Source organism: Malaclemys terrapin, chromosome 13, assembly GCF_027887155.1.
Source record: "Malaclemys terrapin pileata isolate rMalTer1 chromosome 13, rMalTer1.hap1, whole genome shotgun sequence".
Lineage (NCBI taxonomy): Eukaryota > Metazoa > Chordata > Testudines > Emydidae > Malaclemys > Malaclemys terrapin.
The window spans coordinates 21966213-21981108 of NC_071517.1; the positions used below are offsets into that span (position 1 = coordinate 21966213).

The following is a 14896-nucleotide window of genomic DNA, read 5'->3' on the forward strand; positions in this document are numbered from 1 at the left end:
TGAAAGTCCTGCTCCCCTGTGTGTGTGTGGGGGGGGAGATGTCAATTCTGGGTTGCGGTCACAGTTTGGGGGATTGATTCTGAGCGTTGCCTGCTGAGGCTCATGCCAGCTGGGGCTTGTCCATGCAGCTACAGGGAGACTCAGACAAAAATGAACTCACCGCAGTGTTGCTGGCTCTCGTGATTTGATCATGAGTCTCACAGTCATAGAATCATAGCACTGTAAGGCTGGAAGGGACCGTAAGAGGTCATCAAGGCCACCTCCCTGCACTGAGGCAGGACCAAGTAGCCCTAGACCATTCCTGACAGGGGTTTGTCCAACCTGTTCTTAAAAACCTCCAATGACGGGGATTCCACAACCTCCCTTGGGAGCCTGTTCCAGAGCTTAACTGCCTTTAGAGTTAGAAAGTTTTTTCCTAATATCTAAGCTAATTCTCCCTTGCTGCAGATTAAGCACATTACTTCTTGTTCTACCTTCGGTGGACATGGAGAACAATTGATCCCCATCCTCTTTACTAGAGCCCTTGGCATATTTGAAAACTGTTATATTGTCCCCCAACCATCCTATTTTCTTAAGACTAAACAAGCTCACATTTGGTGATTTTCCTAAAGCCCCAGCTTCTGGAGTCATGGGATTTGGTGAGACTTTTCGTTTTTTTTTTAAGTACATTTCTTGCCCTCATGGTAGCAAAGAAAAGATGGAAAGCAGGACCCATGTGTTCTCTACTCTAGAGTCTCAAAAACCAGAAGGTAAATATAAAGAACCCCATATTTATTGTCTTTAAAATCCCATGATTTTGGAGGACAGGGGTCTGTATGGTTGGGGTTGGTCATCCTGTAGCCAGATGGCTGCTGGGGCAGTTCTCTCCTCACCTGGAACTCAGAGGTGCACTGGGCAGTTTGCCATCTGCCCCCTGCACCTGCTTGACTGCTGCAGTGAGAGCCAGGACCATTGCAACAAATATAAAGCATGAGTGGCTCAGACCCAACTCCGAGAAGGGTGGGGAGATGGAGTCCGTGGGCATTTGAGCTGCCTGTCCCCCTACTGGAAGACACTACTAGTCTTCATCAAAGGAGAAGAGAGGAGAGTGTCACCTCGTGTCTGAGAAGTGAGTTATAAGCACCTCCTGGTGTCAGTGAGGAGCATCAACAAGTCGCCCGAGGGCCTGTCATGACAAATGAGTGACAGCACCTCGTATCCAAGCACCGTTCACTCTTAATCTGTGTCTATTTAATACTCTCAGAGAGAGGCTTAATTACCTACTTTGGATTGGTCCTTGTGTATGGACAGCCACCACCATCGTGGCTGATGTACCGGGGATTGAACCAGGGATTTCCAGGCCTAAACGCATCAGCTAAAGAGCCAACATTCCTGAGGTGGGATGTAACAGGCATGCGTCCGCTGCACAGAGGGAGACACAGCACACATTCACCAATGGGTTACACTGTATGTCTCTGCTCAAGACTTCTGGCCTTTGGCAAAGGCTGGAGATCTCCAAGCATCACAGGCTGAAACCTGCGCTGTTCCAAAGCATCAAGTCTCAGTGCCCACTGCCCTCCATCACTGCACCTCCAGAACCTAGCTCTGGCCCCACTCCCACACCCAGTGTCACAGGGATTGATTGGGACAACACTGGGCCAGATCCTCAGGTGATGTAAATCAGCATAGCTCCACAGACTGCAGTGGGATTGTGGTGATTTATACTCTCTAGCGGCTTGTACCACATTTTGTTTGGTTTTGGCAGACAGCAAGCAAATAAATACAGAAAGTATTTAGCTCTGTGGGGCAGGGACTGTCTTAGAGTATGTCTACACTACGAGAGTAGTTCGATTTTACTTAAATTGAATTAGTGGAACCGATATTACAAAGTCGAACGTGTGTATCCACACTAAGAACAGTAATTCGACTTTGTGAGTCCACACTAACGGGGCAAGCGTCAACATTGGAAGCGGTGCACTGTGGGCAGCTATCCCACAGTTCCCGCAGTCCCCGCATTGGACTTCTGGGTCGAGCCCCCAATGCCTGCTGGGGAAAAAAATGTGTCGAGCGTGGTTTTGGGTAACTGTCATCATTCAACCATCACTCCCACCTTCCCTCCTTGAAAGCATCGGGGGGCAATCAGTTCGCGCACTTTTCTGGTGAGTGACAGCGCGGTCGCCACAGCACTGCGAGCATGGAGCCCGCTGCGACCATCACTGCAGTTATGGTTGTTGTCAACACCTCGCACCTTATCATCCACCTTTTTCAGAGGCAGATGCTGAGAAATCGGGCGAGGAGGCTACGGCAGCGCGGTGAGGACATTAAGTCTGAGAGTGGCACAGACCTCTTGCAAAGCACGGGACCCCGCGCCGTGGACATCATGGTGGCAATGGGTCATGTTGATGCTGTGGAACGGAGATTCTGGGCCCGGGAAACAAGCACGGACTGGTGGGACTGCATAGTGCTGCAGGTCTGGGATGAATCACAGTGGCTGCGAAACTTTCGCATGCATAAGGGAACTTTCCTTGAACTTTGTGAGTTGCTGTCTCCTAGAATGGAATGCAGTGCCTCGTAGAAATGGCATGTCTGGGGCTGGCATCCGGAGCGTCTGTTTGCCGCTTTGGTCTTCTGGTAGCCTTGTCTCAGGTCCTTGATTTTCCCGTGGCATTTCCTGTGTGGCTGGTCAGAGCATCCGAGCTCGGACTGCTGTCCAGAGCGTCCACAGAGTGGTGCACTGTGGGATAGCTCCCGGAGCTATTAGCATCGAATTCCATCCACACCTACCCAAATTCGACATGGCCATGTCGAATTTAGCGCTACTCCCCTCGTTGGGGAGGAGTACAGAAATCGATGTAAAGAGACCTCTATGCTGAACTAAATAGCTTCGTTGTGTGGATGGGTGCGGGGTTAATTTGATTTAATGCTGCTAAATTCGACATAACCTCTTAGTGTAGACCAGGCCTTAATCTCTGTGTTTGTACAGCTCCTAGCACACTGGGGTCCTGAGCCTTGACTAGGGCTCCTTGGCGCTACCACAATACAAATAAATAGTAAAATGATTAGCGGATCTCTCTGATCTCTGCGTATACCACCTAATAAAGCCAAAATTGACCAGATCCCAAATTTTACTAGGGCATACATTAGCTTGGATAATATTTCAATATCATTCTCTTTCAGTAATACATCATCATGTTTTGAAAAAAATCAACATTGCCAATGCCCAAATAAATCCTAATTTAAAAAAAAGTAAAACAGTATTTTTATTAACAAAATAGAGCAAGCAAAAGATCCCCAATTTGACTTCATCTTGAATGTGAATAGTTCATAAAATAGACAGCAAGGCTTTATTTGCAGTGGTGGCAAGGTTTTAGCTTTGTCCTTTTTCATAATTAATTGATAGTTTGCTATAAGCATCTTCCCCTCACTTTTAATCTACAAAATGGACTAAAATCAAAAGAATTTTCCAGGATGCAAAAAACCCCCAAGTGATAAAATGATGTCCACTGGATAATTTGATACCAGAAATGTTCATTCAGAAGAAGACATTAGATCTAATACTGAAGTCCTATTTACCCTGGAATAAATCAAGAATAATCCCATTGATTTCAGCAGAGTTACACCAGCCAGGGATCTCCAAATAAGGCCCAAGGAGTTCTTAGGAAAAGATGAAGAATCATTCATTCTGCTAAGCATAAATAGCAGTAAGGCATCTAACGCCTGGTGACTTTCAGGGGGAGTGTGTGATGTGGGGGTGTAAAACCCCACACTAGAACTGAAGGGGTTGAGGGGCAACTCTGGGCCCCAGGCAGCCCCACCCTTCCCACCTGCAGAGCATGCACCAGCCCCCTTCCCCTGGGAGGACGAGACTGTCTGTTGAGCCCAGATGGGCTTAAGGTCCAGTTACTCTCCTTGTCTTTGCTACTGTGTCCAAGTGTAAGACTTGGTGGGGTGGTGAGTGGTAGGAAGTAGCCCAGGGAGGCAGCTTTAAAGCATGCTGGAGGCCAGACATTGTTGCCTCTCACAGGGCCCTAGGCTCACTTCCCAACCACCTGGTTATGGAGGGCATGGATACCCTCTCTTCCAGATTCCACTCAGGGAAACCTTTGCAACCCCCCTGGCTGGGACTAGACACCCACAGGGGCTGCTAAACAGACTGAAGTTCTTCCCACCCTAGGAGGGTGTTGGACCCGATGTCTTCCTGGGACTCGGTTACCCCAGACAGAGATATGGCCAATTGGTGATGAACGGAGGGTCGGGTCGACACCTCCCCTGGGATGTGACAGTGGCCACTAAGAGGCACTAAGTAGAGAGCCAGCAGCCTAACCACTAGGTGACACTGCCAGTGAGCACCACCCATTACAGAGTTAGACACCAGGATGCCATTTGGATCTTTGAAAGTCTCGCCAATGAATAGTCCAAATTGACTCCACTAGGACTAGTCATGGTCTTAAAGCTGGATTGAGGCCTAAATTGTGCCAGAATATATATATATAAAATTGGAGACGTGTTTTTGAAAACAGTTTTCTGTCTGCAGGTTTTCCTGTGTGGGTTTTTGGAGAGCAATTTGGGGTTTTTCTCATGGCTTGTAGAGAACACAGAAATGCCTGCAGGGCTGCGTCGCCCTAGCTAGTCTTTGTCTTATTTCAGGAACAGCCTGTGAGATCTTCCTGCCAACAGAAACCTTGAATGGTAGAAAAGACTCATCAGGAAAACAGAGACAGACCTGTGTGAAGCGTTACGTAAATGCCACTCGCTCTGCTCTGCCGGCAGTGTGGATTTCCTGCTGCAAAGATGGTTAGTCTGACTGCCGGTGCTGTAATCTCAGCATGGGATCTGAGAGTCAAGCTGGGCTCTTTCTGGCTAATATATCACCAGAAATAACGATTGTGATGTCAGGCTTCTGCTGATGATCCATGAATCAAAATAGAATCAAGCCCCCTCTCCCAGCACTATGTTTGCTCTGAGGGGCTAGCATGGGTATAAAGTAATAAGACAGATTTTAGTTGGTAAAATAACGAGATCTGGCTCTGAAGACAGATAGCGACCAGATGTGAGGAATAAGCAGGGGGCATTATTGCACAGTTACTTTACAGAGTAGACCTGTCGCTGAGCCAGATCTCCGAAATCCCTGGCCAGCAATCTATCCATTAGGCCACACTGCCTCTCCTATATAAGAGTCTTAGCCACAGAGGAAAGTGGGATAGGAAAAACCTTCCATCCAAATAATCTCCATTTAATTCCACAACTGACCTCACACTAGCCTCACCCTACAGGCTGAGCTCAGCAGCTGATCAGGTTCCTTCCATACCTGTATATAATAGACATGAAAGCAGCACTTGCGAGTGATCCAATCCAATATACCCAGTGGTTGTCCCAGTGACTGGACACCGAGGCTGGGTCAAAGGCTTGGGCTGTATTCAGACAGGATCCGGAGATGGAGCCACTGAAAGGAGAAATCAGGGATGTATTTAAGGCATACAGGGAAAGTGCCTTTGGGTGGGATTCACAAAGGAGTTAGGCACCTACATACCCATTGTGGGAGTTAGGTGCCTTCACAGCCTTGTAAATCCCATCCTGCCGTTTTAAACCTGACTTGCAGAGCCCATTCCCCTCTGGGCTTGCTAAGGGCAGGGTCACTTCCCCCTCTGTGTTTGACTGAAATCAGTATTGCCAGCCCCAACTGCTTAAAATGTTGTCTCACAAAATCGTGGGATTGTCTTAAAAATCATGAGGTTTTTTTTATTTGCTTCCTAGTTGTTGAGCCTTGAGGGGTCATGTTTTCCAGCTTTTCTCTAAAAGCTAGCAGTGCACTTCTTTTTAACAAACTGAGATTCTCATGTAATCACATGACTCCAGGAGCTGGGGTTTTGAAAATACTCCAAATATTGTGATGCTCACGCTAACATCACATGACCTGGCAGCACAGTGAAATCACAGAGCAGGTCCATTCCCAGCCTGCAGGGGAATCCAAAATTCCCAGTGTCAGCAAAAAATACATCCAAAAATGAAAGTGCTGTATATCATCACCAGGAATCAAACCAGCAACTTGCAGAGCTAAGCATCAGCTACTGCAGAGTGATCTTAAGAACTACCCTTTACAGGGGGCAGCTGTAGCAGACTTGTATCATGTGTGGCTCAGGCACAGAGCAGGACACAACATACTCATTGCAGGCAGACCCACAGATATGCACGTTTTTTGATTGGGCTCATTGTCAGCGCTACCCCCACAGCAGGGAAGAGGGATCTACGCTTATCTGACCAGAATGCCCATGGTGAGGGTGAAGCTGATGCAGAATGGAGCCAGCTGGGTCTTGTTGTGCTCAGCCAGGGCTCCCATCCGGACGGTGAGGATGAGGAGAGATGAGAGCGTCAGTTCTGTGCTGACCGCCATGACCACCGTGCTGCCTTCCTGCACCGTGCAGCCCTCTCCAGTCCGGTTGGAGAAAACATCCTCCACCATCACATTCTGCTCCCCTAGCTGGACCCCGGAGAGAAGAGACGGTACAAGGCTCACCCTACTAGGCTTTGCCGGGAGCTCCCTTTGAGTGACCACCTTAGTCTTTTGCTCCAGAGGCTCGCCGGAGGTGGGGGAGCCTCAGCTTTGCTGGCTGGGGCATTGGAAGGACTCAGTTGCCCCATTCAGCTGATTAGAAGGGGGATGTAGTCCCCAAAAGAAGGCCTGGGTCCTGCCATGTATGGCAGATGCTAGGGCCACATAGGACAGACAGGGCCTGGCACGCTGGAGGTCAGTGTTATGCCCTGGTAGGGACAGCTGATCCTTAGTGCTATGGAAAGGGCAGCTGAACATGGACAATGCAGCCTGCGAGCAAGGACCCATCACTATAACAAAACCTTAATCCCGCTCCCATTCTTCATGGGGTGAGAAACAAAAAGCAAAGCAAACACATTGCAGCGAATTCTCAGGTTAACCCGGCCACAATTAACTTGCCAGCAGGACGTTGAAGCAACTAAAGTTTGATTTCTCTGCCCCCTGGTGTCCAGTTTACAAGCATGCATTTGGAAAGTTCTGTCATTCTCTGATTTGGTCAACTGTCGACTTCATTCCATATTATTGTCAACTTGTTGAGTTGTTAACTCTATTCCAGTTGTAATTTTGATTTGTGATTGTGTTGCTTAATGCTTAAGGAGGCTAGTAAAGGTTATAGTCGTTAGCTTTAGTGAGGAGTTTAGTTGAGATCAAGTTTGATTTTTATTAACTTGTAATAAAATCTATGAAAGGATATAGGCCCAGAGCCACAAAAGTATTTAGGCTCTCAATGTCCATGGATTTCAGTAGAAGTTAGGAGCCTAAATATCTTTGTATATTGAACCACAGAGCTGGCTTTTCCTGCAGAATTACAGCAAGGGTCCCAACATTCTCCCCAAGGGCCAAAGATCATTCATTGAAGTATCTCAGGGTCCTTTAGCTCTGTCCCTAAATCACTACCTATGTCCCTCACAAATCAATACACTTCTTGTTTCAAATACTTTTTGCAAACTATCTAGAGACCATGAATTATTAGAAAAATTTAACTGGAGAGTCATTTCAAATGAGGAATAAATTGGAGAAACCCCCAGTGTGTTCATGGACAATTTGCAAACAGATAATGAGGCAAAAATAATCAAATACAGGATTTATTATGACTGTTTGGTCCAAGTTTAGGTGAGCTCCATCAGTTTCTCCTATGGATTTGGGGAGAGCTCCCAAATTGGACTGGGCTAGACCTTGTCACTGATGCTGTCCCACAATGTCTTGTAACTTTAAGGCAGGTGGGTTAGCCCCACCTGTGACTAATTAACTCCTCCTAGGTGATGGGTCTAAGGCCAGGGATCAAGTGATAGCCTGCTGGCCACCTGCTGCTTAGATTAAAGGCCAATAAGCTGCTCAGGGACAAGGTAGGTTCCCACAAGGAGGGCTAGGAAGGAGCTGTTTGATTTCTAGAGGCCTGTTTCTGTTTCAGTAAATCAAGGGAGGGAAGTTCTGCTGCTGTTTGGTGCTTTATTTGGTGCAGTACCTGGTGAGTTGGTCCTGTAGCTCATATCTAGGTACTTACCTGTCCCTTTCACCCTGGTGTTGGAGAACTGAAGCTGCCTCTCAAGTAGTTTTGTTTCAATAACTCCAGTGCTTTCCTAACTTGGGGGGAGGGTCCCCCATGCCTGGGTCTCCCCCACCCCCTGCAACATGTGCAGATACCAAGTCTGTGATGATCGGCGTAAGCCTCCAGCTAGCTGCAGTGTGTGTCATATATGCACCCATGCTAGGGGTATTTTGGGGTTTTGCACATACCTTGGCCAAAAGGGCTCCCTGTATTCCTCCTGATAGCTGGCAGAGCCAGTAGGGGACTAGGGGAAAAGACTCCTACAGCAAATGCAGACAGGGTAACAGCTGGGTTGAAATGGCCTCCACTGCAAAAGGAAAGGGGTCAGTTGTGAATCTGGTAACAGAGAGGAAAGGACCTTACTGGATCCTGCCACAGGTCCTGGGCAGTTATGCAGCCTAGATCTGGGAGAAACCAGCACTTAGTCCTTGTTTGGTTTGAATGGTCGTTATGCACAGAGACTCAATACTACTGTACACCAAGGAATTATATTATAGACAGGGCCAGTTCTGGGGGTGGCCACCCTGGGCACCAACCTCTAGGGGGCCCTGTGCTGCCTATTGTCTTTTTTCCTCAGCTCTGATTGGCTGGCTGTTTTTGCATTGGCCCTTCGTTTTGTTTTGTTTTGTTTCTCTCCCCGCTGGGGGTGTAACAAAATGGCTGGGGCTACTCCTGACTATAGATAGGGGATGTGCTGGCTCTAGAGTGGAGCCCTCTCCTTTAAGTCTGTATCCAACCCAGGACAGTAGCAATGCGACGTTGCTCTCTGTTTGGTTGTGTCTAGGGCCTGATTCAAACTCTACCGATGTCCACGAGAATCTCGGGGTGTGGGTGTGTGTCGGTAGGTCTCCCCGCAGCTCTCCATGGAGAACGGGGCAGGGCGCAACTGGCACTGATTGCCCTCTCACTGCCATCTCAACAGACAGGCTGCGGCTCGGAGAGAGACCGAGCTCTGTTCTTGGAGGCGAGCCCCCTGGAACTGGAACAAGGCCAGTCGTAGGGTCAGTCTGGCACTGTCATGTATGTGGAGGACAGATTCTGGCAGGGCAGTCAGCCTGGTCCCTTTCACCTGCGCCCTGCAACCTGGAAGGGAAACCACTGAGCATCAGAGAGAACTGAGATTGGCATGATGGCCCTGTGACGTTGCGCTCCATATGATTTTATGAAAATAAGCTAATGAGTGTGAATATAATGTAACTGGAATATGCTTCATGCAAAAGGTCTCTTGTAAGGTATCATTACAAAGCTTATAATTTATTGTGTGTTCATCCTATTTATATGAATGTATCATTCTTGTATCTGAAACTAGAAATATGAAATAGAACTCTGAGGTCCATTGTAATTATGCAAAGTGTGGGCCATTAATGGTGGTTTGGAATCTTGATGGCTCCCATTAACCAGGACAATTGACTAGATGGCTTTGTTTACTTGCAAGCCTTCCTGTAGGTAGGCCAGGAAGAATGACGGCTTGGGGTCTCACAGGACATGTGACCATGTTACCTGGTACTGGAATCCATCTTAAACCTGGTGCTTTTCCATGTAGAAGGAGGAGTGGGGACCTAGAGAGACCCAAGATTCCTGTCTTGTGCCAAAGCTATAAAAGCAGGTGGAACAGAACCAAGGAGGTTCCAGTCATGTGAAATCCCCTGCTTTTCACCGAAGATGCCTGCTGGAACTAACAAGATCTGTACCAGGGGAAAGGATTGGGCCCAGACTAGGAAGAAGTCTAGTCTGTGAAAGGAGCTTATTGGAACATCTCTAAGGGTGAGATTTACCTGTATTTGGTTTCTTAATGTATTGGGCTTAGACCTGTGTGTTTTGTTTTATTTTGCTTGGTAACTTACTTTGTTCTGAATGTTATTACTTGAAACCACTTGAATCCTACTTTTTATACTTAATACAATCACTTTTGTTTATTAATTAACCCAGAGTAAGCGATTAATACTTGGGGGAGCAAACAGCTGTGCATATCTCTCCCTCAGTGTTATAGAGGGCGGACAATTTATGAGTTTACCCTGTATAAGCTTTATACAGAGTAAAAAAGATTTATTTGGGGTTTGGATCCCATTGGGAAGTGGGTGCTGGAGACAGGAACACTTGCTGAGGGGTTTTCAGTTAAGTCTGCAGCTTTGGAGGACGTGGCCCAGACCTGGGTCTGTGTTTGCAGCAGGCTAGTGTGTCTGGGTCAACAAGACAGGGTTCTGAAGTCCTAAGCTGGCAGGGCAAACAGGCTCAGAGGTAGTCTCAGCACATCAGGTGGCAGTCCCAAGGGGGTCTCTGTGACCCAACCCGTCACGACTCACAGGCCTCCTCTGCTGATTACGCTGAAGAGCCACGCTCACTGTGCCCCCACTCCCCCCCGCCCCCCAGAAATGGCCGTTTTAACACTGCCTTCCTCAATGCACGCAGGTTTCCATGAGCGAGGGCCTGTTCGGTGCCTGCCCTGCCGTGATGTCATGGTACTGGTTCCTCGGCATCCGACAGCATCCAAGCAATGCTTGGAAAAGCTCCACTGTCCTGTGCTACCAAGCTCCCGTCACGCCCGGGGCTCCCAAATTAGGCTCCTGCCTCTCCAAACATCTTGGTGGTGTCAAACTCACCCCTGCAGAGCTCCTTGGGCCAGATCCTCAGCTGGCGCAAGCTGAGCTCAGCATAGTGCTGCTGGCTCTGGCCCTATACTCAGTCCCCATTGTCCAATAGGGCAGCAGAAATGGCCTGAGTGTCACTGCGCACACAAAAATCCCCAGAAGGAGGCAATGTTCTAGTCACCTCCCTCAAATTCCTTTTGTGGCTTGTGAGCCATGGATAGGGAAAGACACCCCCCCCCCCCCAAAAAAAACCCTTCCCCCCCCCCCCCCCCCCAGCACTATTCCCCTCTAATGTCACAGTGTGATATGCTGGGTTACAGCCTGCTAGGCGCAAGAGGTGGCAAAGCATGTGGCCTTGCCTTGCGGCTGACAGGCTAGAGCCGTGGTGTAGGAGAGCTCAGCACTGATCTCCAGTACCAGCTAAGGCCAGGATCCTCCAAACGCTTAGGCTGTGCTTCGTGTTCTGCGCGCGTTTAGCTCTCGTGAGCTGGAAGCTGAGTCTCTGCAGGGTCAGGGCCTAGGAGAGCACCCGAGGTGCTAGATGGTGGCTCTAGCTGCCTGTGTATCATGCACCCACTACCGCCGTATCTAAGCTCCAGCCCTGTCAGCAGAAGGGACAAGAGCCCTTACGTGCCCCTTACCTTATTTTCCCCAAAACTGCTATCACAGTCCCCAGTGACAATCCATGAGCCAGCGCGGTGAGTGATCACGGAGAGATGTGCCACCACCATGAACAGGGTGCTGCCCCCCAGTTCGGCCAGGCAGGGCTGGATGTACTTCTCAAAGGCGGTGGGGTTCTCTGGCTCTTTCCCGGGGTCTGCAGGAGCTCAAGGGGAAGCCATGGAGTTTCCCTTTGTCTCTGAGAAGTCTTTCTGGAAAAGAACCATCCCCTGAAGGCCACGTACCTGGGATGATGCCTCTGGGGAGGAAAAGGAAAATAGGGTGTCCGTCCATCCACTGGAAACTCCTTTCCCTTCAGCAGGGAATGTGGGGCCCTATTCACCTCTCTGCCCCCAGGGTTGGAAACAGAATGCTCCCCAGCCCAGGATGCAGTGCTCCCCAGCCCTCCCTTCTGAGTGCCTACAGACTGCACAGGGGTCTTGTCTGTCCTGACATACAGAGGTTTCAGCACATAATCGACAATGCGCCTGATTCTTGGTTACACTAAGGCCAGTTCAGGCTGATTTGGCAGTGTAAATGGTCCTTAAAGTGGGAGAGAATGGACCCCCGAGGGCTCCTCCCTGGACAGGGGCCTGTAGCGTTTACCTAAGTGCTCTGCACTGGCCTTGCCCCCAGCCCTGGCTATAGGAAGCAGATCGGGGGCATGGGCAATGTGTGCTCTGGCCTGGCTGTTGTCTGTTTCGCAGGGCCCATCATCAGAGTGTGAGGTTCATCAACAGGAGAGCGCTACACCAGGATAACTTAAATCGTTTTTTAAACCAATGTAGTGAGATCTGTGGCAAGTGCATGTTTCAATAGGAGCCTGGCTTATTCTGGTTTAGTTTAAACCTATTCCTAACAGACTTGAGCTAAACCAAAATAAGCCACTCTTACACCAAAATAAATTTACACCCAGTCTTTGGCACTGACTTGACTGTGTTGGTTTAAGTTAACACCTTATGTTATACTGGTGCAACTTTCTCATGCAGACAAGCCCAAAGTCAGAGTAGCCCTGAGGCTGCTCTAATTTACATCGGGGGCCAGGTAGGCAAGCAGGCAAGGCCTTGGCTGCCCCAGAAGTACAGGGAGACTGTCACCTTTTGCCCCCACTACTCTCTCTGCCCCAGACACAGGAAGGGAGTAACTTGGCATCACCACCAATGCTCTTACTACCTAAATGACTTTGTCCAGTTAACCAGAAAGACCTTGAGATTAGATTTTCCTCTTTATAGTAAAATGGCTGTGGTTGCACTGGAGTTGCGGTGTAATTACACAATGGATATACTTTTGGATATATGTGATTATAACTTTACCTGGAGTGTCAACTACATGGCTCAGGATATGTATGAACACTGCTTTCATTTCAGGTTTCAGAATAAGAATGTTAATATCTTTAGTACTTGTTGCTCCATGGATCTAGTACAGTCACATAACTAGAAAATTGTCATTGCAGGGCGGGTACACTACAGCTACTGATTCCAAATGGAACCGTATTTTCCAACGTTTACAGTGATTTGGTAACCGCTGCCTATCGTGGGCCGGATCCGCCTCTCACTTCCACCAACTTCACACCGATGGAGAGGGTTGGCTCCAGGCACCAGCATTCCAAGCAGGTGCTTAGGGCGGCAGTCTGCAAGGGGCGGCAGTCCATGTGTTTTTGCCGCTCCAAGCAGCATGCCCAATTGCTGCTGCAGATGGCGGGGGCAGTTCATGTGCCATTAGGGTGGCACGCGCATTTCCGCGGCAGCAGCAACTTCTATGTTCAGCTGCTCGCGGCGGCAGCAATTTGGTGGCAGCTTCTGTCTTCAGCCGGAAGACAGAAGCCACCGAATTGCCGCCACCGTGGAAACGTGTGCACCGCCATAACGGCACATGGACTGCCCCCGTCGTCCACGGCGGCAATTCAGCACGCTGCTTGCGGGGGCAAAAACAGTAGAGCTGGCCCTGCTGATGGAACACCTTTGACTTCAGGGGAGCTAGTCCTGATTTGCTCCAGTGGCAGTGAGAGGAGATTCAGGCCCCATGTTTTGACTCATTTTAAAAATGCAACCAGGATCAGTTTGTACCAGCCAGGTCCTCAGCTGGTGGAAGCTGGCATGACTCTTGGCATGGCATAGACCAGGCGTGGCCAAACATACTGACCCTCCTGAAGACTGTCATATGCAGCTCAAAGTTCAAGAGCTGGGGTGCACCTGCTGGGGCTCAGGGCTTCTGCCCCATGGGAAGCGCCTGCTGCGGCTCAGGGCTTCAGCCCCACTCCTGCACTCGCACCCCATCAGGTGCACCCCGCAGGATTGAAGCCCTGAGACCCCCTCCCCACTGGGCGGGAGCCCCTACCCCACCACCCCACTGCAAGGCAGAGGTCCCGAGCTCTCTTCCCAGTCTGGTAGGTGGAGAAAGGAGGGAGGCATGAGGGGCTCCGCAAGCCTCACTTTAACAGTAAAAGAGCCACATGTGGCCACGCTGGCATAGACACATGCCTTGCTGTAGCTGCATGCCACAGGCGGGTAACTGATTAAGTCAAAATGGCTCAGAATGTAAAAACTGGACTATAGCAGACCATGAATTCCACTGTCAATTCAACCTGGTGATTGAACACAAAGAGCTCTCAGCCATGCTTGTGGTTGCTTCCATTGCTTCACGCTGGTTCCGAAAATATTTTAGGCTTCTGACTGATACAGAGTGACCATCCTGGAATCTTATATCAATTTAGCCTTTCAGAACATCCGTTTTGCACTGCGCAAGTATATCCCACACACATTCTGTGCTCAGCAGCTATCCAAAGCCCTGAACGTTCTAACCCAACGGCTCATTTAATGAAAACTCCAGAAAATTGGCCTAGTGGGTGGAGCATTAGACCAGGATTCAGGAGATTTGTTTTTAGCTCTGCCACTGGCCTGCTGGGCAACTGGCCAATTCACATCACCTTTGTGCCTCCATTTCCCCATCTGTAAAATGGGGATAGTGATGCTGACCTCCTTTGTAAAGTGCCTTGAAATCTACTGATGAATATAAGAACAGCCATACTGGGTCAGACCAAATGTCCATCTAGCCCAGTATTCTGTCTTTTGACAGTGGCCAATGCCAGGTGCTTCAGAAGGAATGAACAGAAGAGGGGAATTATCAAGTGATTCATCCCCTGTTATCCACTCCCAGCTTCTAGTAGTCAGAGGCCAGGGACACCTGGAGCATGGGGTTGTGCTCCGACCTTCCTGGCTAATAGCCATGAGTCCATGAACTTATCTAATTTTTTTTTTAACACAGTTATAGTTTTGGCCTTCACAACATCCTCTGGCAATGAGTTCCACAGGTTGACTGTGTGTTGTATGAAGAAATACTTCCTCTTGTTTGTTTTTAAAGCTGCTGCCTATTAATGGAATACTGCCTGATTCTTGTGTTATACGAAGGGGTAAATAACACTTCCTTGTTCACTTTCTCTGCACCATTCATGATTTTGTAGATCTTTATCATATCCCGCCTTAATCATCTCATTTCCAAAGTGAAAAATCCCAGTCTTTTTAATCCTTCCTCAGATGGAAGGTGTTCCATACCCCTAATCATTTTTGTTGT

General features: G+C 48.9%; 1 pseudogene; it reads right to left on the reverse strand.

The window, feature by feature from the left end:
- Window positions 1-4617: 4617 nt before the first annotated feature.
- LOC128847879 (aquaporin-8-like) lies at window positions 4618-11369 on the reverse strand (annotated as a pseudogene).
- Between the last annotated feature and the right edge of the window lie 3527 nt (window positions 11370-14896).